Source organism: Lepidochelys olivacea (assembly GCF_965140295.1).
Source record: "Lepidochelys olivacea isolate rLepOli2 genome assembly, chromosome: 7".
NCBI lineage: Eukaryota > Metazoa > Chordata > Testudines > Cheloniidae > Lepidochelys > Lepidochelys olivacea.
In genome coordinates this window covers 96115419-96140389 of record NC_140417.1, presented here as the reverse complement: position 1 = coordinate 96140389, position 24971 = coordinate 96115419, and positions in this window count along the sequence as shown.

The following is a 24971-nucleotide window of genomic DNA, read 5'->3' as shown; positions in this document are numbered from 1 at the left end:
AGGGTGGAAGGGGAAGCAGGTTTTTTGTTTGCTTGTTTTCTCATAAAGAGCTGGGTGAGTCCAACTGGAGTGGGGAGACCCACTGGAAAGTTCCCTCTCTCTGGCAAGCAACCTGAAAGAAGGTTGAAAATGAGAGAGTGCAAACAGGCTTCTGCAGGAGTGAGCAGGAGGCCTGACTAGAGACAGGGACCATGAGGAGCTGTAGCCAGCCTGAACCCCTGAGTGAGGGGAGGAGTGGTGGGGTTGATGAAAGCATGGAAACCTATGGCTAGCCAGGACAGTCTAGAAAGAGCAGCAGAGGTGTCATAAATATAAAGGGAAGGGTAAACCCCTTTGAAATCCCTCCTGGCCAGGGGAAAGCTCCTCTCACCTGTAAAGGGTTAAGAAGCTAAAGGTAACCTCGCTGGCACCTGACCAAAATGACCAATGAGGAGACAAGATACTTTCAAAAGCTGGGAGGAGGGAGAGAAACAAAGGGTTTGTGTGTCTGTCTGTAGTCGTTTTGGCCGGGGACAGAACAGGAATGGAGTCTTAGAACTTTTAGTAAGTAATCTAGCTAGGTATGTGTTAGATTATGATTTCTTTAAATGGCTGAGAAAAGAATTGTGCTGAATAGAATAACTATTTCTGTCTGTGTATCTTTTTTGTAACAAGGTTTTGCCTAGAGGGGTTCTCTATGTTTTTGAATCTAATTACCCTGTAAGATATCTACCATCCTGATTTTACAGGGGGGATTTCTTTATTTCTATTTACTTCTATTTTTTATTAAAAGTCTTCTTGTAAAACACTGAATGCTTTTTCATTGTTCTCAGATCCAAGGGTTTGGGTCTGTGGTCACCTATGCAAATTGGTGAGGCTTTTTATCCAACATTTCCCAGAAAAGGGGGGGTGCAAGTGTTGGGAGGATTGTTCATTGTTCTTAAGATCCAAGGGTCTGGGTCTGTAGTCACCTAGGCAAATTGGTGAGGCTTTTTACCAAACCTTGTCCAGGAAGTGGGGTGCAAGGTTTTGGGAAGTATTTTGGGGGGGAAGGACGCGTCCAAACAGCTCTTCCCCAGTAACCAGTATTAGTTTGGTGGTGGTAGCGGCCTGTCCAAGGGGTAATATTTTGTACCTTGGGGAAGTTTTGACCTAAGCTGGTAAAGATAAGCTTAGGAGGTTTTTCATGCAGGTCCCCACATCTGTACCCTAGAGTTCAGAGTGGGGGAGGAACCTTGACATGGTGGCACAGTGGTGGGATTAACCTGAAATCATTTTGAGATCCAGTTGAGATTTTTTGAACTAGAAATACAGATTTTAAAAAGGAATTTTTAGGAAGTCCAGAAGGCAGCTTTGAAACTGAAAGCAGCTTGGTTTCTCTCTGCTTTGTGGCCAAGCAGAGACAAAAGGGGATTATCTTGTGAATTGCAGGTTTTCTTTGCCTAGAGGCAGGGTACTTAACTCCTGCAGGGAAATTCACAGTCTTCCAACCCAGAGGTTTTTTTTTCTTTTCTTCCTAAAAGTAAATAGGGGGTGTGTGCTCTACCCATTTGCCTGGAGACAAAAGTGGCAGGGTTTTTTTAGGATTTTGATTTTTTTTTTGTTTTACAAGGAGCACAGGTTTGAAAAGAAATTTTTTTTTTCTTTGGGCTGGGTAAGCAGTTTTCCAAGTAGTTGGAGGTTTTTTGCTTTAATTTGGGCCCAGAGCAGAGACAAGGGAATTGTCTTTTTCTGTAGGCTGACAATCACTATCAGAGAATAGGTATTCTATTCCAGCACAGCAAAATTTTACAGCCAAGTTTTGTTTGTTTATTTCTGAACCTCGGGTGTAAAGTTAGTTAAAAACAGAGAGGTTAGAATGGGCAAATCCTCAGCTCGACTACAGCTGGAATTAGCCAAATTTCAGGCTGAGGAAAAACAAAGGGAACATGAAAGACAGATAGAACTCATGCGGCTGAAGGAGGAGGAGAAGGAAAAAGAGAGGAAGCATGTGGAGGAGATGGAGAGGATAAAGGCCCAGCAGAATATACCAACAAACCCTAGCAATCCTTCTCCAGGTACCACTTCCCATCCCAGAAAGTTCCCCACCTACAAGGCAGGTGATGACACTGAGGCCTTCTTAGAAAACTTCGAAAGGGCCTGCCTTGGGTACAACATCTCTACTGACCAATACATGGTAGAGCTGAGGCCGCAGCTCAGTGGACCCTTAGCTGAGGTGGCAGCTGAAATGCCTAAAGAACACATGAACAAGTATGAACTGTTTAAATCCAAGGCGAGAGTCAGAATGGGGATAACACCCGAGCAGTCTCGTCGGAGGTTCAGAGCCCTAAGGTGGAAACCAGACATGTCATTTACCCGACATGCCTACCACATTGTAAAACATTGGGATGCCTGGATATCAGGAGCAAGTGTTGAATCTCCAGTAAATTTGCCCTTCCTAATGCAAATGGAACAATTCTTAGAGGGTGTTCCCGAGGAAATAGAAAGATACATCCTAGATGGGAAACCCAAAACTGTAATTGAGGCAGGAGAGATTGGAGCCAGATGGGTGGAGGTGGCAGAGAAGAAGAAAACTGGTCGCAGTTGGAGCGGAGACCAGAAGGGACCACCCCAGACCACACCCTATTACCGGGGGCCGCCCAAAGCCCCACCTACCTCCCAAAGAACCCTCCAGACCCCTTATCGTCCCACCACCCCGTTCTCCAGCAACCCTCCTCGCCCCAGTGACCCGTCAGCTAGACGATGTTTTAAGTGTAACGAGCTGGGGCATGTAAAGGCCAACTGCCCCAAGAACCCCAACAGATTACAGTTCATTGCACCGGAATCACACCAGAGGTCCACAGGCCCAGATACCTCCCAGATACCCTTGGAGCGGAGGGAAACTGTGAGTGTGGGTGGGAAGAAGGTCACCGCGTGGAGGGACACCGGAGCTCAAGTGTCAGCTATCCATGCTTCCTTAGTGGACCCCAATTTAATCAACCCAGAGATCCAAGTGACGATTCAACCCTTCAAGTCCAACTCTTTCAATTTGCCTACAGCCAAGTTGCCTGTCCAGTACAAGGGCTGGTCAGGAATGTGGACTTTTGCAGTCTATGATGATTATCCCATCCCCATGCTGTTGGGGGAAGACTTGGCCAATCATGTGAAGCAGGCCAAGAGGGTGGGAATGGTCACCCGCAACCAGGCTAAACAAGCCGTGAGGCCTAGCTCTGTTCCGGAAACTTCTATCAGGACCCAGTCAGAGGTGATGGACCTGGACCCCAGGCCAATTTCTGCAACAGCAGTAGTGGATCCAGTCCCAGAGACCCAGACGGAACCAGTCCCAGAACCGGAACCAGCCAAACAACCAACACCAGACCCCGTGTCAGCACTGAATCCAGTACTTGCAACCTCAACACCAGAGGGCCCCACCGAACCTGAACTGGCAGCAGCCGATAACCCTACACAAGAGGCTCAGCCGGAGCCTGAATCCCAACATAGTGCACCAGCGGAGAGCGGTTCACAGTCAACAGAAACAGCTCCATCCCCTATATCGCTTCCAGAGGGACCAAGCCTAGGTCCACAATCCCATGAGGAACTGATGTCTCCAGCATCAAGGGAACAGTTCCAGACCGAACAGGAAGCAGATGAAAGCCTCCAGAGAGCTTGGACGGCGGCACGGAGCAACCCACCGCCTCTCAGCTCTTCTAATCGATCCAGGTTTGTTGTAGAAAGAGGACTCTTATACAAGGAAACTCTTTCTGGGGGACACCAGGAAGACTGGCATCCTCAGAGACAGTTGGTAGTTCCAACTAAATACCGGGCCAAGCTCTTGAGCTTAGCCCATGATCACCCTAGTGGCCATGCTGGGGTGAACAGGACCAAAGACCGTTTGGGGGGGTCATTCCACTGGGAGGGAATGGGCAAGGATGTTTCTACCTATGTCCAGTCTTGTGAGGTGTGCCAAAGAGTGGGAAAACCCCAAGACCAGGTCAAAGCTCCTCTCCAGCCACTCCCCATCATTGAAGTTCCATTTCAGCGAGTAGCTGTGGATATTCTGGGTCCTTTTCCGAAAAAGACACCCAGAGGAAAGCAGTACATACTGACTTTCATGGATTTTGCCACCCGATGGCCGGAAGCAGTAGCTCTGAGCAACACCAGGGCTAAAAGTGTGTGCCAGGCACTAGCAGACATTTTTGCCAGGGTAGGTTGGCCCTCCGACATCCTCACAGATGCAGGGACTAATTTCCTGGCAGGAACTATGAAAAACCTTTGGGAAGCTCATGGGGTAAATCACTTGGTTGCCACTCCTTACCATCATCAAACAAATGGCATGGTGGAGAAGTTTAATGGAACTTTGGGGGCCATGATACGTAAATTCGTAAATGAGCACTCCAATGATTGGGACCTAGTATTGCAGCAGTTGCTCTTTGCCTACAGAGCTGTACCACATCCCAGTTTAGGGTTTTCCCCATTTGAACTTGTATATGGCCGTGAGGTTAAGGGGCCATTGCAGTTGGTGAAGCAGCAATGGGAGGGATTTACACCTTCTCCAGGAACTAACATTCTGGACTTTGTAACCAACCTACAAAACACCCTCCGAACCTCTTTAGCCCTTGCTAGAGAAAACATACAGGATGCTCAAAAAGAGCAAAAAGCCTGGTATGATAAACATGCCAGAGAGCGTTCCTTCAAAGTAGGAGACCAGGTCATGGTCTTAAAGGCGCTCCAGGCCCATAAAATGGAAGCATCGTGGGAAGGGCCATTCGTGGTCCAGGAGCGCCTGGGAGCTGTTAATTATCTCATAGCATTCCCCACCTCCAACCGAAAGCCTAAGGTGTATCATATTAATTCTCTAAAGCCCTTTTATTCCAGAGAATTAAAGGTTTGTCAGTTTACAGCCCAGGGAGGAGACGACGCTGAGTGGCCTGAAGGTGTCTACTACGAAGGGAAATGTGCTGGTGGTGTGGAAGAGGTGAACCTCTCCATGACCCTTGGGCGTATGCAGCGACAGCAGATCCAGGAGCTGTGCACTAGCTACGCGCCAACGTTCTCAGCCACCCCAGGACTGACTGAACGGGCATACCACTCCATTGACACAGGTAATGCTCACCCAATTAGGGTCCAACCTTACCGGGTGTCTCCTCAAGCTAAAACTGCTATAGAACGGGAGATCCAGGATATGTTACAGATGGGTGTAATCCGCCCCTCTGAAAGTGCATGGGCATCTCCAGTGGTTCTAGTTCCCAAACCAGATGGGGAAATACGTTTTTGCGTGGACTACCGTAAGCTAAATGCTGTAACTCGCCCAGACAACTATCCCATGCCACGCACAGATGAACTATTAGAGAAACTGGGAAGGGCCCAGTTCATCTCTACCTTGGACTTAACCAAGGGGTACTGGCAGGTACCGCTAGATGAATCTGCCAAGGAAAGGTCAGCCTTCATCACACATCTCGGGCTGTATGAATTTAATGTACTCCCTTTCGGGCTGCGAAATGCACCCGCCACTTTCCAAAGACTTGTAGATGGGCTCCTAGCGGGATTAGGAGAATATGCAGTCGCCTACCTTGACGATGTGGCCATATTTTCGGATTCCTGGGCAGACCACCTGGAACATCTACAAAAAGTCCTTGAGCGCATAAGGGAGGCAGGACTAACTGTTAAGGCTAAGAAGTGTCAAATAGGCCTAAACAGAGTGACTTACCTTGGACACCAGGTGGGTCAAGGAACTATCAGCCCCCTACAGGCCAAAGTGGATGCTATCCAAAAGTGGCCTGTCCCAAAGTCAAAGAAACAGGTTCAATCCTTCTTAGGCTTGGCCGGTTATTACAGACGATTTGTACCGCACTACAGCCAAATCGCTGCCCCACTGACAGACCTAACCAAAAAGAAACAGCCAAATGCTGTTCAGTGGACCGGAAAGTGTCAGAAGGCCTTTAACAAGCTTAAAGCGACACTCATGTCTGACCCTGTACTAAGGGCCCCAGACTTTGACAAACCGTTCCTAGTAACCACAGATGCATCCGAGCGTGGTGTGGGAGCAGTTTTAATGCAGAAAGGACCTGATCAAGAATTCCACCCTGTAGTGTTTCTCAGCAAAAAACTGTCTGAGAGGGAAAGCAACTGGTCAGTCACTGAAAAAGAATGTTATGCCATTGTCTACGCTCTGGAAAAGCTACGCCCATATGTTTGGGGACGGCGTTTCCACCTGCAAACCGACCATGCTGCACTAAAGTGGCTTCACACCGTCAAAGAAACTAACAGAAAACTTCTTCGGTGGAGTTTAGCTCTCCAAGATTTTGATTTCGACATCCAACACATCTCAGGAGCTTCTAACAAAGTGGCTGATGCACTCTCCCGTGAAAGTTTCCCAGAATCAACTGGTTAAAATCGTCCTTGAGATGTGGAAAATATTGTTAGTCTTTATGTACTTGGTAGTATATTTAGAGATGCATGTGTCTTATTAACTCTGTTTTCCTAGAGCTCCAGGAAGAAATCCCAGCCAGTGTTTCACCCTAGCTGAGATTTGGGGGGCGTGTCATAAATATAAAGGGAAGGGTAAACCCCTTTGAAATCCCTCCTGGCCAGGGGAAAGCTCCTCTCACCTGTAAAGGTTTAAGAAGCTAAAGGTAACCTCGCTGGCACCTGACCAAAATGACCAATGAGGAGACAAGATACTTTCAAAAGCTGGGAGGAGGGAGAGAAACAAAGGGTTTGTGTGTCTGTCTGTAGTCGTTTTGGCCGGGGACAGAACAGGAATGGAGTCTTAGAACTTTTAGTAAGTAATCTAGCTAGGTATGTGTTAGATTATGATTTCTTTAAATGGCTGAGAAAAGAATTGTGCTGAATAGAATAACTATTTCTGTCTGTGTATCTTTTTTGTAACAAGGTTTTGCCTAGAGGGGTTCTCTATGTTTTTGAATCTAATTACCCTGTAAGATATCTACCATCCTGATTTTACAGGGGGGATTTCTTTATTTCTATTTACTTCTATTTTTTATTAAAAGTCTTCTTGTAAAACACTGAATGCTTTTTCATTGTTCTCAGATCCAAGGGTTTGGGTCTGTGGTCACCTATGCAAATTGGTGAGGCTTTTTATCCAACATTTCCCAGAAAAGGGGGGGTGCAAGTGTTGGGAGGATTGTTCATTGTTCTTAAGATCCAAGGGTCTGGGTCTGTAGTCACCTAGGCAAATTGGTGAGGCTTTTTACCAAACCTTGTCCAGGAAGTGGGGTGCAAGGTTTTGGGAAGTATTTTGGGGGGGAAGGACGCGTCCAAACAGCTCTTCCCCAGTAACCAGTATTAGTTTGGTGGTGGTAGCGGCCTGTCCAAGGGGTAATATTTTGTACCTTGGGGAAGTTTTGACCTAAGCTGGTAAAGATAAGCTTAGGAGGTTTTTCATGCAGGTCCCCACATCTGTACCCTAGAGTTCAGAGTGGGGGAGGAACCTTGACAAGAGGCATGCCTGAGTGACATGGCTGCCCGCTGAGTCCAGCCATGCCGAAGGTTTGGTTATGTATACATTACATTAGGACTCTGATAAAGGACTCTGTAAAGCAGCCTGACCGGAAGGCCAGGACACCCCTGTGGCAGGAGTAGGCTGACAGACTGTGCGTGTGAGTGCGTGGGTGCACATCTGACCACAAGGGGATGTATTGGGGCGGCAACTTTGCTACAAGCATAATAATATGGTGTCAGAGGCAATATTTCCACTCAAATATTAACAGTTCAATAAAAGTTCCACCAGTCAGACAGAATTCTCATCACATTAATTTTTTCTCTTTGAAATAATTAATCTTAATCACCAAACAGATTTGAGCTCAATCTGACTAAAATGTGAACATATGAAGGAATTTTTGTGGTTCTTAATTGTTACAGCAATTTCTCCCAAGCACCCTAGGACATTAAATTGGGCTGAAATCCTCAGTGATGTAAATTACTCACCAGATGTACCATGTAGCAAAGAGTTGCTTTCTTCTAACATTGAAGAAGGAACTTCATTAAAATAAGGAAAACAATATTACCCCTAAAGCTACTCTGCATTTCTCTCTGCTTCACAGCAGTGCTTCTGCCTACTCCCTTCCTGATACATCCAGTTTCTAACTTGCATACTGCGAGGGTATTTCTTTAAAAATCTAAGTCTCAAAGGAATCTAACTTCAATCAATTTGGAATTCATTAGTAGTACAAAAGGAGCATCATTCCTCTTAGGGCCAGCCTACAAACAGGTTTTTGTACCACTCTGACTGTATTGGTTGAGAAACTCACACATTTACAGGAATAAGCTTTACCAAGACATGCACCTTGATCTTAGTCTTGAGAGTTATTCTGATTTAATCTGTTTAGAAACATAGTTAGAAATATAGTTAAAACGGTACAACATCTCTGAAGGGTAGATACAGTTACACCAGTATGAAGGTGCATATCTCCATAAAGCTTATCACTGTAAATGTAGTTTTTAAACCAGACCAGTAATTTAAAAACTGTGTAGCCACGCCTTTAATTATACATCAGATAAGAGAGAGTCTCGGTGGAAAAGGGGTGTGGTCATTCAAAATAAGGTGTTCTAGGAGTGTCGAGGGGAAAGACACAGTAGGGAAATTCATTGGTGGTGCAAGCAGTTGAATAGTATCTAACAGGATAAAGTAACTCTTCTCCTCCCAACACACTTCTTAAATTATTTATACCAACACTATGGGAAACATCCCTAATACTCCTGACAGAATAAAAAAGGTGCCATATGAGATGCCACTTTTGTGGGGGAGGAGCTGTTGGAAGAACAACCAGCATTTCAACATGGTGATATAAGTTTTTATAAAACTTATATAATGAATGTTTAATATCATTATAAGAATCTTATTTTATAAGATATATGTTCATATGTAACTGAAGGAACGTTAACTTTATAATTTTTAGCATGGATTCTATATTCTGGAAAAACATGATATCTGTATATTTTTACATCAGGTTAATATGTAAATACTGTACTATGGATTTATTGTACAAAATACATGGTTCCATAGAAATTTTTTTAATAATAGTCCTTTATATTTTAAGTATTATAAAGGTTTCTATTTTGTAATATTTAAGTATGATTTTAATATCCCCCAAATATTTGTAACATTATTTGATATCTACTAAAATTTTGTTTCATTTTCCCATACGGGACTGTAAGCAAGTGTTATTCCCACTTTGAGTCTCTCTAATATATTTCTTCTTTTTGACTGCTCATGGAGGGACCTTCCAGATGTTCAAGAAAAAGAAGGCACTGAGATGTGCGCTTCGGTACTCAGATCACACTCCCTCTTTCTTAGTGTTCCTGGTGCTCAAGCAAAGGCATGGGGGGCAAATCCCTTTGGAATTTGGGAAGAGATTAGAGTGTAATGACTCCATTTTTGAACACTACACTCTGATTCAGCAGCTCCTTTGGCTTCTGTACTTGGGGTGGTTTGAATTTCCCAGTGGTGTGAGTTTTGGCAAATGTGTACGGTAACTGTTAATAGTGAAGCCTAGGCGATCTTAGGAAGCGGTCTAAATTTAATCTGCAGTGTGACACGAATAGACAAAGGATATTGAGCTCACAAGGTAAAGTCTGCAAGCTGAGTCATCAAGGGTAGACATAGAAGGGCTTATTCTTCATGGCTTATCCCCTTGGGAAATAGCTTGTAGCAGTTTCTGTGCAAATTCGTTGTACAAAAGTGAAATTGGAAAGCTGTGTGAATAACTAATGAAAGATCAGACTTCCCAACCTGGTAGAGATGACTATGGTACATCCGGCTCCATACAGTAAGGACTCCTCCTGAATAGGGGGCTGTGCTGAGCTCCACTGGGGAGCAAAGCTCCAGAAGGAGCCTCGCTGCTGTTAACTGAGTACAGCTTCAGCTAGGGCATCTATTCAAAGTGCTCTGCTTGGGACAGTGGTGTGGAGTTCAGCCACTCCCCCTTTCTACCTCTCCCCACCACCAAAATATCCTGCAGAGAAGCTTGTGCATGGTGCAGCGATGAAGGGAGGGGGCCATGGGAACAGGATGGGGCAGAAAGGGACATTTTCATCCCACTCACTGAAGTAGAGGAGGCAGTGTGACCCAGCTGTTTTATGTTTGATTATCTATGGTGAAATCAGTGCAGAACGGATCAGAGAGACATGACCCTCTCCCCGCCCGCCCCCAGAGCTTACATTCAGATGAATCCATTACAGTGTTGCCAACTCTCATGATATTTGGTACTTTTCTTAGAGCTCCAGCTCCTGTACTTGTGTGAGAATCTCAGCTTTCATTTAAAATACAAATACAAAAAGGAAAACTGTAACCCTCTTCGTTGTAGAGGAAAGCTTACAAATGCTTCAAAAGCCAAAAGGCAATTAAAAAGAACCCAAGAAGTATTTTTAAATCTTATGATTCTGGGGGGGGCTTGAGTCATAATTTCCCAGCCCTTGGTTTTGATAATACTGATGTAGGTACAAGGGTCTACTTAGGTAGATACAGTGACAGGATCAGGGCCTATTTTAGATGATCTATTTCTGACTCCTAAACACCCAGCAGAAGTCAGCCTTAATATAGCACACTCTTAAAACAAACAAGCAAGCAAAACCATATGGCTTTCTTTGCTGGAGTATCATCGAAATGTATCATGAAAAAAGTACATTTTGCTGTATGATTTGGAGGAGGACAAAATGTTTATTTGCCATGAATACAATGTGATTTTAATAGTAAGATTATTTTTTTTATCCATGCTGCTGTATTTAATTTCTGGTCTCCAATGTTCTTCAGATCCACTCAAGTTGAGTTTGCAAACACAACAATACAAAAGTTTTTGTTTTTGTTTTAGCAACAGTGAAATGTCATAAGATGGCACAATGAAAGATTTTATGATATTTCTTTAACTGCACACTACGCAGCATAGCTCAGGTTAACTACACCAAGCCAAAGGTGGAACAGAAGGCCAGTGTGTTTGTATGCACTACTGTTAAGAAAGACATAGGATTATTGTACTATCCTATTAGGATACGCTTTCTGCATTTAAGACTGAAAGGTACTAGATGAATTGCAACACTGACTGCACATACAAAGTTCTGTAGCCAGAGCACTAGTGTGGAAGGGATGCTTTTCTACAGTAATGCTGCGGATGAAAGCCAGCTCAAAATAAGAATGATTGTTTGCTCCATTCGACCTTAACTCTGTTTGGTAATATATTTTTCATTATTATTATTTTAGTTATATAGTCATACAATGAAATTGCTAACATGGGACCATTCTTAAGACAGCAGTATTTAAATGTCAAGACTCTTTATTGTTCAGGTTTTCTGGGTGACAGTGTTATTATTATAATTTTAGGGAAATGAGTGTCTGATGTACACATTTAATGTACACACTGCTTTGGATGCACTTCCTTTGCCTTCATCTTCCTGCCCTATGTTACTATTGGTCAGGTGCCTCCATGCTGTACTTCATTTTTTGTTTTTTTCTTCCAGTCCGTTAAAAAAGGGGTGATGTCTCACTCATGCATCATGAAGATAGACAATCACACCTTGGAATTGTGCAATTCACCCAGGACCTTGTCCCAACAATAGACGGGCAAAGCTATTCTGAAGATAATGAAGGAAGAGACAATAGACTGTCAAGGAAGAGCTGCACTGGCAATGATGAAAGCAAGGAAGGTGGTGGAACTACCAAGAATGAGACAAGAACTAGGATACTTTGGAATGAAAGGAATCAGTGAATTTATTCATTGGAGGTACGTGGAACCTTGCAGGATTGGGACATTAGCTATGACTTGACTTCCTTCAAAGGAATAAGGGGCCCACCATAGCTCACAGTTGCCTGTTATTAGGGTATTTCCTTATTCTGAAAGGAAATAATGAACAGTGTAAAATCTTTACTACTTCTCCTATTGAAATCAATGGGGTTTTGCTCTGGATTTCAGTGGGACCCGGCTCAGGCCTTTCACTTGTAATTAATTCTCTGTCTTTATTGATATTTATTGCTAATAATGCTCTAACATGTCATATGTAGAATTGTGTTGTATTTAGGGTGACCAGATGTCCCAATATTATTAGGACCATCCTGATATTAGGGGTTTGTCTTGTATACAAAACTATAGTCCCCCTCCCCTCCCGAAAAAAAAGTGTCCCAATTTTTCACAGCTGCTGTATTGTATCGATTATTTTAAGACCCTGAGCTAAATTCATCCCCGATTAATGCCAAATAATATGTCATCTAAATAGTTGTAACACTACTTCCTATGTGAACAAGTGGTTGGATTGAAAACATTACAACAAATTGGGATATAATACAATTTTCATGTGTCTCCTTAATACTGTTAATATCACAGACTTAAATGAAGCAGGGTTTCATGCCTACCATCTAGATGACATTCATTAATTCCAGGGTCCTTGTCATTCCGAATCAGGTTCAGCACTGAAACCCTAGAGCTCAGGAAAAGCAAGGTGACTGTCTTGTTAGAAAAATCGCTTGGGGCATGAGGGTGATTATCAACCTTTGAAGGGCAGCCTAGTTCCTTAGAGAATCTAGAAGAGTATCATACTTAGGGCCTTACCAAACTTCTCGAGGTATTAGTCACAAATGTGCCTTTGCAAGCTTTGTAGCTAATGTAAACATCTTTCTGATCAGAACTTTCAAATCAAGATATCTTAGTGCATTTCTTGATAGAGAGTGACAGCTTCATGTTATCTGATTATTCTACTGAAGATATTATTTGACAAGCACACAGGGTAGAATCTGCTACCAAGGCAGGTCTTGGAAGCAATCCTGTTAGTAAGTTTTATGAGGCATCTTCAGGCTGCTTAACCTTTTGTAGGATATTTAGGCTGTGGATGGGGGAAAGAGGTATTCACAATGTAAACATTTAGCATCCAATGCACTTATATGGGACTTTACCTTGGGGAAGCAAGGGAAGGTATGGATGCAACTGGCAGGGCCATGACCCATATTATTTTCCATACTGATGTTGTAGAATCTATTAACATTAAGGCTTTAGGTCAAGGGCAGTATTTTCAAAAATTAATGAGAGCAGCTGGGTGTTCAGCACTTTTTGAAAAATAGGCTCTTTAGATGCCTACATATGGATTTAGGAGCCGAGCATTAGATTTGAAAATTTTTGCCAGAAGGCCTGAAAAATTAATATCAGGCATATGACATTGCTTCTTTTTACTCTAAGACGCTTTGCTGTGATTAATAATACAGAATTAGAGAAAGGTGGAATCATATAGGTCTATAGTCTTCACTGTCATCGTGTGTGTGTGTGTGTGGGGGAGCTGGGGAGAGGAAGCTGCAATCAATGAGATTACAAAGTGTGCAAATTAGAGGAGAACTGGCCCACAAATCAGATCTTGCAAACAGTAGTAATGCTCTCCTGAGTTGTCCCAAAATTCATCTCCAGATTGCAATTTTTACTGTTTTGTATTTGGAGATAAATGGAGAGTCCTTGAAAGAGAAATTTTACCTCCATATAATTTTGAGAAATATAAACTTCAATAAATTAGACTATTTCTAAAGGTGAAAGCTAGTTGACAACATGTTTTCCTGCCCAGTCATTTAAACATTTCCAAGCTAGCTACCACATTTCTGGGACTTTTTTCCAAGATCAAGCTTCAGTTCAACTTTCTTCTTGCCTTCTTCAGTAAGAGCCTCTGCTGCCTTATTGCCTGTAAAATCCACGGTATGGGAGTTCTTTTAGCTGCTATAATTTTGATTATGTACCAACAAGACTCTTCTACAGTATGTTCGTATCAGAGAAATATTTCTCTCCTGCCAATGAAAATTTGAAGAGCTAAGTCTAATTCTTCAAATTAGTGTAATGTTCAATGATCCAATGCAGTTCAAAGCAAACTATAAATGAATTCCAGAAGTGAGAGATTGTTTTCAGAGCATTATATTTCCTTAATGTATATATAACCTTACATCCATCTTTGAGTTCTCAGAAAAGTGTTTTTTGTTTTGTTTTTTTGGTGGTGGTGATCTTCCTTGCCATTAAACACATAGCTGCATGTACAATACGTGGTGTAAAATCATGGAAACATACTGCTTAATAAATACTGTGTGTAGTGATGATTTTCGTTTATCTCTTTCAAACAACAGTGAAGAGAGAAAACTGCAATGTGCTAAAGAGTTTTCAATTTCATAGGCTTGCTTGCTATAATACTTAAGGAGATTACTCCTGTAACCAGAGTGCTACATCAGTTGTTCACATATAATCATGCCTAGGAGATTTGTCTGACTGAATTTCTTTATCAAATTGTGTGTGTCTCTGCCTTTATGCTGACCTTCCACAAGAGCTAATCTGTATCAAGTTAAGACAGGGTCCCGCAGGGTCAAAAAGAATCTCCAGTGTTTTAGGTTGTTTTTGAAAACTACATGAAAGATACATTAAGGACAACATTCTACAATAGACTTGCAAGGACCTAAGCAAATGTTATGTTCTTAAGGTGACTTTTTTGGGGGTGGGAGGAATGGGTAGAGAGAGGATGTTCTTCCAAAAGAGTATTGAAACTGACACTTTAGTCAAAACTGAGTTTAAAACAGAGGAACAGAAGCTGCATAAGCAATGAATTATCCCTTTAACATATTTGAATAGCTTACTAGAGAAGATCTTATGCATCCGATGAAGTGGGCTGTAGCCCACAAAAGTTTATGCTCTAATAAATGTGTTAGTCTCTAAGGTGCCACAAGTCCCCCTTTTCTTTTTGCAGATACAGACTAACAGGACTGTTATGACTGTTCACAGAAAAAAATAGAGTAATTGGCGTGAGTAACCACTTGGTGTCATCCAGGAGCTGCAAAATTAAGCTAAAAGGCATTTATAAAACCTTGTCTCTTAAAGAAAGTGATTTAGACATAACAAGTCCAGAGAGTTTGACACATTTTTATTCTTCAGGGTTTTTTCTTCAGTTCTCTACAAAACTTTGCTAAGTTTTTTTTTTTCCTAGGGTCATGCATCATCTGTTTAAAGAAATTTTCTGACAGAATACTTAAGCTGATTTCTCTTCCTCCTTGACTGAAACAGAGAGCTGCAAATTTGACAAGAAATTGAACCATATTCATCCTTGGTGTGACTGCATTCATTTCAATGGAGTTACATAGAGATTAATTTGACTCAAAGTCTTTCTCAATATTGTACATGAAAACACATGGGAAGTTTTTTAAAATGTTTGACCGTTGGTTTTACTTGTAAGATCATTTATCTGAGTTATGTTGACTTTGCAGTTTGTTTTTTTTCTTTCAATATCAAAACTTTACACAGACCCTTAAATGGGAATTTAACTCTATTTTTCTGCAGTTCTTAAGAAAGCAGAAAAAAATTCCCTCTGGACCAGAGATTTGTGTCAGCAAAAGTTTCAGTTTTGCTGACAGATACTGACTAGCAGAAAATATGCCCTCACCTCTACTGCTGAGCATGGTTCACTCATTGTGAATCAGTCTGAAAAGGGATTGAAATCTTCTCTAATCCTGAAAGAAAAAAGGGAACTTTTTAGGCTAATCCTGATTCTGGAACACTGAACAACTATGAATACCGGAGCAAAAATGAATTTAACCCAGCTCTAGAGCAGGATAATTTTGTTGTCCATTATCACTGGTTGTTAATGAAATAAAGGTCATCAAAGCATACCTGTGGGCATTTCCTGAGGCCTTTATAAAAGGATGAGTTCCATGTTGCTACCTACCGTGCCCTTTTAGAAAGGAGACACACCTTTTTTTTGTACCAGTATGTCCCAGGTGGGGCTGTTCCTGTGGAGCCAAGTGTGGTGCTGCAGGCACTCCCTGCCTTAGTCCCCAAGTCATGGCTGCCTCCTTGCGGCAGGGTGGCTAACAAAACTCAGAGTTTGTGTGTTTAAAGGCACATGCATCCTGACAAACCTCAAAGGCACGTGCACAGTTGCAACACTTCAGGCAAGGCCCTGACCTGGCCCTGGGGTTCTGGGCTGGCATTGAGCTGCTCCTCCTCTAACCCAGCCTCACCCTGCACTGCCCCTGCAAAGACACAGGCATGCCTGGTAGCTCCTGACTGGTCAGTGTTTCCTCCAGCCCCCGAAAGACTGTCTCTTTGGTAGCGGTAGGAGTGGCTTTTCCTTGAGTAGCAGGGAGGTGTCAGGGTGCCCCAGTAGGGGAAAGAGAAGGCTGACAGACTCTATCACATAGTGCAGAGGTTTTCAAATTGTGGGGCACCCCTGCCCTCCCTCAAGGAACAGTTGAGTGGGCGAGTGACAATGCCAAGCAGTTTAGGCCAGCCCCATGAAATGGGATTCAGGGAGGGACCATCCCCTCCACCCCTGACTCACCTCAGCAAGGGTGAGTGTCCGATTTCTGCTCTTGGCAGCCTCCGTGCCCAGTGCAGGCTCCACCTCCATCGTACACACCTTTCCCCACCTTGAAAACCCAAGAGGGGAGGGGTAGGTATTGGCTCTGCCCTAAGGGTGCAGCCTGTCAGCAAGGCTAAAGCAGCCAGCTGCTGAGGTAATTTAATTTAATTTGAGGTAATTTAATTAAAGTTGTGTTAAGTCTACGAGTAGGCTGTCAAGCATACTTTTGCATGTGTCTATTTTTGTCTGGGTGTGGAGGTGGGGGAGAGGAAGGGGGTGTAACCAAAAATTTGTAATTCAAAGTGGGAGACTCAGCTCAAAAAGTTTGAAAACCACTGACATAGGGTGATTTCCCCTGCCCAAAATAGTTATACCAGTACAACACCTCATGTGTATCCAGTTATGCTGGTATAAAGCTGCCTTATATTGGTACCGCTAATTTCCCTTCCAGTATGGGAATAGCTATACTGTTCTAAAGCATCTTTGTACAGATATAACTGTACTCACACTTGGGGGATTATAACTGTGCCAGGATAGTTAAAGCAGTCCAATTTATGTCTGTAGACAAGTCCTAAAAAGTGGATGTCAGTGGAGGGCATGAGAATCTCAGCTGAACGAAAGCTGTGTTCACCACTGGCAGTTCTACAAACAGCCTTCTGTTTGTATATGTGTGTCTGATGCTTTTATCAAATCCATCCATGATCCAGCGTAGTGCAGGAGAAAGGCAAGACAAAAGCAATTCTGCACAAAATATACAACTCAGAACTGTGGAATGAAAATGAATCAGGACTAATTCCTTTAGAGGAAAGGGAGCTCTTTAATATTTACTCATTGATACAGCATGGCTTAAGCTCTAGTAAAGGAGTCAAATGTTTTATTTGATCATTGTCTACTTTATTTTGTGAAGGAAATATGATTTCAAGAATTCTGTCTCTTGTGTCAAACTTCACAGGGACTAGACTGATGAAACTTGAAGGAACCTTCAATGTGGCAGTGACTAAGGCTGTGTATTTTATATGGATGGTGCAAAAATGCTGTCATTTCTCTTCACTCTTTGGCTGAATTCCAGCTATATCTAGTTCAAATATTTCTGACCTGCAAAACCCCTGGAAACACCGGTTCCTGCTGGAGTGGCTATCGCCTACCACCCTTCCCTACTTCCTGCTGGACCTATTCCTTGTTACTACCTCCTCAGGCTCCTTCCCATTAGATTGGCTTTCCTGGGCTCAGCACATCCGATGAAGTGAGCTGTAGCTCACGAAAGCTTATGCTCAAATAAATTGGTTAGTCTCTAAGGTGCCACAAGTACTCCTTTCCTTTTTGCAAATACAGACTAACACGGCTGTTACTCTGAAACCTGGGCTCTTGGTTTTCCCTCCCTGATCTCTCCCACTGGGCCATCCTCCTGTGGCTACTTTTCTTTGACCCTGGCTCCCCCTCCTGGCAGGCCCACATCGTTACCATGCAGTTCACAATATTTTCCCACAGCATGTCCATGAAATTGGAAAGTATTTGCTGTGAAAAATACTTTGCCTCTGTGTCTATAGGTTCCTGCACCTGCAATATATTTACAACAGGCTGCAAGTTTGGGTTGTGTTGTCATCTGAAACTTTCACAGATTCCACCTTGCATAAAACCTATAAAAAAGAAGAGTATGTACAGAGCATATAAATTAACACATTGGGTTTAAATTCAAGGATTTTGCACTTACTTGGTCATTCTCATAAGTATGCTGAGAGACCTATTGTGAAGCACTGTCATTTGTATTTCCATCTTTATGAACAATTTCCCCAAGCGAATATGATCCCAGTGGTTTCTAACAGCTGCACAAGAAAGATAGAGCTGAGACTGAAAGAGTCCAGAGAAGGGTACAGAAAATGGTTAGTGGTGTGGCAGAATATCCATAGGAACACAGAATGATTGAAAAGACTGGGATAATTTAGTGTGAAAGGTGAATCAGAAGGCTTTGATTGAGGTGAGAAGATTATAAAGGGCTTAGTAAGAACTACTTAGTATCTTCCTTTTAACCCTATCTTAAAATAAAAAACGAAGAGTACAAGATGAAATTAAAGCACATGACATTTTAACAAATATAGGGATTCCCCCCATCCCTGAGAGTATAATCATTCTGTGGCATTTACTGCTGCAGAGGTCATTGAGACAAATAAGTCTGTGGTTGGCTTTAAAAATCTCTGCTCTACCCCTTCCTGCCCCCGAATAGCACTGAATAAATTAGTTAGGTGGAATTATAGCATTTTCATCATCTACTGAATAATTCTATATTGGCTGCTAGCTGGGAAGAAAACATTGGCTTAGATAGAACTACAATTTGTCTGATCCAGTGCGGAAACTTTTATGATCTTATGTTTTGTTCTAAAAGAGGCTAATCTCATCTGCTGGAATCAAGGTATCTGCTGGAATTGAAGCTGGTTGTTGAGGTTCATGTCCTGAAGAAGCACCCGTTAACTGTCCCCTTGTTTCTCTGAGGTAGCCTGTAGAACATCTTTGAGTAGGCCAAATATAGTTTAAGAAACAAGGACCACCAATATGAGCAAGGCAAGGTATAAAGTATAAGAAAGAAGTTAAATAAAGGGCAAGATTTTTTAGAAACTGGATTCTCTTTCTGCACCCGCAATTATTTATTGCTTGAATGCCTAAAATGGTGCTGAATATGATTGTCCTTGCCCATGCTTGCAGCTCAAAATGTGCTCAGAAGAACTTCAACAGCAGCCATTGTCCAATACGTTTTTTTGTTTTTTTAATCAGGCCCTAAGGAGAGGTAGTTAAAAGATTATCTACAACCTCTTCTGATCTGGATTCTTGGTCAAAAGAGAATAGAGTAGGGCATCCTCACCCATTATGTGTCTTTCTTACAGGCCTGTGGACAACAGAGACACAGGAAACACCTAATGACCATGGACAAGAACCAATTTTCAGTGAAAAAGGTGACAAATGTCCTTTCAGAGTAGATTTTGGGTGCTTTGCAGTGGGTCTGTTTCTTATTAGAGGAGAAAGCTGTGAAACAGACTCTTGGGGTATTTTCTCATAATCTATTTTTATTCAGAAGATGCACACAATTCGTGTTTACTCTGACCAGAAATGGAAACAACAGCAAAACTACATACAAAGAATTCCACTTGCAGAAACTCCAGCTAACATTTCATTGGCTTTGTCTTTGTTGAGAGAGAGAGGTGTGTGTCCTTAATTTAAATTAGCTACTTTGAGGTAACATCCTAGTGAAGACAATGCAGTTTGTAGTTTTCATGAGTTAGCCGGCTGAGTCAAAGCCAATGATCCCCCATAAGCTTGATGTCAACCTACTAATTTGTGTGAAAACTACAAATTGCCTTGTCTTCATGAGGATTTTACCCTGAGTAGTTAACTCATTAGCTAATTTGAGTTAAGAACACAACTTTTTTTTTTTTTAATACAGTGTAGACAAGGCCACTCTAACAAGAAAAGCTGCTCCTAATCTGATCTTTGATTTCTGTCCTACAATCAGCCCGTTGGCTGTTCCGCTACACTCTTGCCTGAGGACATCCCTGTTTCAGAGTCACATGGCTTTTATTATGCTCAATAGGAAGCACAGGCTAGGTCAGATGCACTTGGTCAGATGCACCTCCTATTCTGTTGCAGAGCAGATGCATAAAGGAACCTCTCAAACGGATTCTGCTATAACCAGTGTCCAGTCAAGGGGGCTATTTCGTTGTGGTGTAGACATTCGGGCTCTGGAAACCTCCCACCTCCCAGGGTAATTTACTACTTATGCTGCCAGAGTGGTATAAAGAAGCTTTAGTGAAAATGAGAATCTGGGCCTTAATGTGGACAGGCTGCGAGCTGCCAATGGCATTTTAAGGACCAAGTTGGTCAGACCTATTCTGAGCAGGATTAGATGACACAGTGCTTAAAACACTGGCAGCTGCTTATCTGTCTAATGTTAGGTTTGGTATGTATCTGAGCACCTCACAATCTTTAATATATTTACCCTCACCACACCCCTGTGAAATGGATCTGGGGTCACAATGGCTCACAAGCTAAATATGAGTCAACAGTGTAACACTGTTGCAAAGAAAACAAGTGTTCTGGAATGTATTAGCAAGCAAGCCACAAGAATGAATTCTTCTGCTCTACTCTGTTCTGATTAGGCCTCAACTGGAGTATTGTGTCCAGTTCTGGGTGCCACATTTCAGGAAAGATGTGGACAAATTGGAGAAAGTCCAGTGAAGAGCAACAAAAATGATTAAAGTGCTAGAAAACATGACTTTTGAGGAAAGATTGAAAAAATTGGATTTGTTTAGTCTGGAGAAGAGAAGACTATGGGGGGACATGATAACAGTTTTCTAGTACATAAAAGGTTGTTTAAAAAAATGTTCTCATTAACCTCTGAGAATAGGATAAAAAAACAGAGGGCTTAAATTGCAGCAAGCGTGATTTAGGTTGGACATCAGGAAAAACTTCCCATGAGGGTTGTTAAAAGCACTGGAATAAATTGCCTAGGGAGGTTGCAGAATCTCTGTTACTGCAGATTTTTAAGAGCAGGTTAAACAAACACCTGTCGGGATGGTCTAGATAATACTTAGTCCTGCCTTGAGTGCAGGGGACTGGACCAGAAGACCTCCTGAGGTCCTTTCCAATCCTATGATTCTTGAAATTTTTTTGAGAAATTTTGCTAGTGTAGGAGAGGCTTAAGCTTACCCCTTTTTATGAAGAGTTTCATATCACACAAAAATACAATACATAAAAATATTTATGTAAAAATTTGACCAGATGCATTTCATTACTACCGTTGCCATTACAACAAAGATTATTAAAAAGATTTAACACAGTGTAGACAAGATAATTCATCAAATGAAAAAGGTAAAAAAAAACTGGGCACATTTTAACTTAGTTAATTTAAGCTTTTGGATGAGTTAAAACAGTTAAAATATACACCGAGGTCCTCATTAATACAAATTTGAAATAAAATAAGAATTCCTTAGTTTCTACAAAGGAGAATGAAGGCAGAAAAATGACAAATTGATATATGAAAAGCAATATATAAGATGTGACAGATAAATTATCTTCTGATATTTTAATGAGTTTCAGTTAAAGAAGTTGGCAATATGATGATTTATTGAAATTTTTAATAAAGTAAATTGAAAACTGAAAGGTGATCTGAATGAGAGAATCCTTATGAAGAGTTTGAACATTTAGAGGAACACTACTACATATAGTGAAACACTAACACACACACACACACACAAATATGCATTTGAAATATATAGATATAGATATATATGAAAAGCCTACAGAGGTACAATAGCTTCCCTCTGTTCAGCTGAACTTTGATCACAATTCTTAAGACTTCCCCCATTCAGGGGAGACAAAAGAAGTGCTCCTGATACACACTTGTAATTCCAGATATAATTTCAGAGTCCCTTCTTCCAACCCCATGGGTTAAATATTTGACTCAGTAAATGCACACACAAACATTTGCACAAGCATTTTTAAGTACCAGCACTTACAGGCAAAGGTAATAGAATTTACATTCTTTTGGGAATAATGATTGAGAGTGTTTATCAAGAAAGTGCACATGTACTGAATTTAGAATAAGCCTTCCAAGAGATTAGTAATTTGGTGCTTAATGCCAAATTGGTGCCACATTGCAAGCTATTTACATAAGGGCATAACCACTCCTTTGTACAAAATTATGTGGAAATGTTTCCTTGGTGAATGAATAGCAAAATACAATGATCTCCCAGAGTCATTAAAATTTCTTATTAACAAAGTAGCTACCTGTTGTCAACAAAATAATTTATACCAAACATCACAAATAATAGCTGTAAACATTTGATCTGACCATTCCACACTTCTGGCCCGAGCCAAACACAGCTGAAGTCAGTGGGAGCCTTCCTATTGCCTTCTGACGGCTTTGGATCAGGTCTTATACACTTAAATGCCTTCAGAACGCTTGGATGAATATAATTTGGTGACTTGTTGTGTTTAGTTTATCGTTTTGTTGCATCACCTCCTGGATACTTCAGTCTCAGACAGTCCCCCATCTTAATGAACAGAAAAAGAATAGGTTTGTGATACATACTCCCAACGTTCTCTGTGGTGAAGACTAGCGGTGTTGTCAGCTCTTGTGTTTTAAGTGCAGGTCTCAAGATAATCGCTCTTAAAGTCCAAGTTGCTGGAATTGGTGAATACATGAGCATCTCAGCTTATGTTTTTTGTTTTTAATGAAAATATATAGACCTCATTGTTAGCGAAACGTGTGAAAATATAATCCGAGTGTACCATAAAGGCTTAAAAACCAGAAAGCAAATAAAAAGACCCAAATGTATTTGTTTTTTAAAATCTCATTATTTTTTAAACTAGTCTTGATGCTTTGGGGAAATTTGTTTACTGTCAGGAGTAGTAGAAGAGCTCTGTGTAAGCTCAAAAGTGTGTCTCTCTCACCAACAGAAGTTGGGTCAATAAAAGATATTACCTCAGCCACAGTGTCTCCCTAATACCCTGGGACCAACCTGGCTATACCAACGCTGCATACACCTTCATATGAATGCAGCTAGATTAATGTTCACATGGACTGCATTAGCAGAAAGGTTGTGTGTGTATGCGTTGATTTAGAGTTAGGTGGTTGTCAAGGTTCCTCCCCCACTCTGAACTCTAGGGTACAGATGTAGGGACCTGCATGAAAAACCTCCTAAGCTTATCTTTACCAGCTTAGGTCAAAACTTCCCCAAGGTACAAAATATTACCCCCGTTATCCTTGGAATGGCCGCTACCACCACCAAACTAATACTGGTTACTGGGGAAGAGCTGTTTGGACGCGTCCTTCCCCCCAAAATACTTCCCAAAACCTTGCACCCCACTTCCTGGACAAGGTTTGGTAAAAAGCCTCACCAATTTGTCTAGGTGACTACAGACCCAGACCCTTGGATCTTAAGAACAATGAACAATCCTCCCAACACTTGCACCCCCCCTTTCCTGGGAAATGTTGGATAAAAAGCCTCACCAATTTACATAGGTGACCACAAACCCAAACCCTTGGATCTGAGAACAATGAAAAAGCATTCAGTGTTTTACAAGAAGACTTTTAATAAAAAAATAGAAGTAAATAGAAATAAAGAAATCCCCCCTGTAAAATCAGGATGGTAGATATCTTACAGGGTAATTAGATTCAAAAACATAGAGAACCCTTCTAGGCAAAACCTTAAGTTACAAAAAAGATACACAGACAGAAATAGTTATTCTATTCAGCACAATTCTTTTCTCAGCCATTTAAAGAAATCATAATCTAACACATACCTAGCTAGATTACTTACTAAAAGTTCTAAGACTCCATTCCTGTTCTGTCCCTGGCCAAGACGACTACAGACAGACTACAGACCCTTTGTTTCTCTCCCTCCTCCCAGCTTTTGAAAGTATCTTGTCTCCTCATTGGTCATTTTGGTCAGGTGCCAGCGAGGTTACCTTTAGCTTCTTAACCCTTTACAGGTGAGAGGAGCTTTCCCCTGGCCAGGAGGGATTTCAAAGGGGTTTACCCTTCCCTTTATATTTATGACAGTGGTATTTAACATGAAAGGAGGCAAAATAGAATTGTGATCAGTGGGCTAAATCTTGAGGAGGTCCTTTAGTCGGTTTTTTAGGGGAATGCCTACAGTTTAGGGGAAGAGTTTCAGTCCCTCAGGAACCACATGGAGTGTCCTTTCTCTGCACTTGAGTGGTAGAAAATGAGGAAGAACTGGGAGGAGATAGCAGTTGCCTCTACAAAACCATGTCCCCACATGCCCTGAACTCAGTGGAGGACCCTCTACATGTATAAGAAAGTAAAGGAGCTGAGTTCAGCAGTGACAAGGTCAGTGAAACGCCCCCCCCATGACCAGCATTAAATCTGCAGACAGTAACAGGGTGTCAGTTATTTTTCTATTCTTCTCCGGGGCGGGGGAGGAGAGAGAGAGAAGAGTCATGCTGTCAGTTTGCCAGGGTCTGAAAGGGGAATGGGCAGGAGTCGTGGAGTTGAGCTCAGAGGCACAAGGTCTCTGCACAGATGGCTCTGTGCCTCTGCCATATTCAATACTGTGTATCCTTGGAGCTGTGTATCATTTTCTTATTCTGCAGTGGGAAGAGACATTCCTGGCCTGTCCTTTCCCAGCTTCATAATCCAGGAGTAAACATCTGTATAGACCCTCAGCATCCCACCCCCCTTCCGCCCACCACACTCCCAGGGCTTTTCCCATTTTTTTCTCATGGGGATTAGGGCAATCTCGCCTGTGTTAGGACCTTAGGCTTTGGCCCACAGTAAACTGTTGGGAATTAGACATGAATCAGGTTTGCGTCTTGGCACTAGAGTTTTAGTTTATGCTCTGTATTTCAGCACCGGGCATTTCATTCTCTAACCCTCCTATGACAAAGTGACATATTTTCAGCCAAAGCATTTACCGGATGCAAGACATTCTAGGAAGATACTAAGGGAAAGTAATCTGTACCTTTCCATCACAAGGATGCTAAAAGAGCAGTGGATGTTTATAATAATGTACTAACTACTGTGTTAATTCCATTCTTGCCCTAGTTTGATTTTGTTCTACACAATGTAAACAGTACTGGTGTAGGCCCATGCATTTGGGGCAAGACAATCTAAACCTACAGGAAGCTTTACATTTTTGGTATAGCTGGATGCAAATGCAGTATTGGGGGCAATAGAGGCAGAT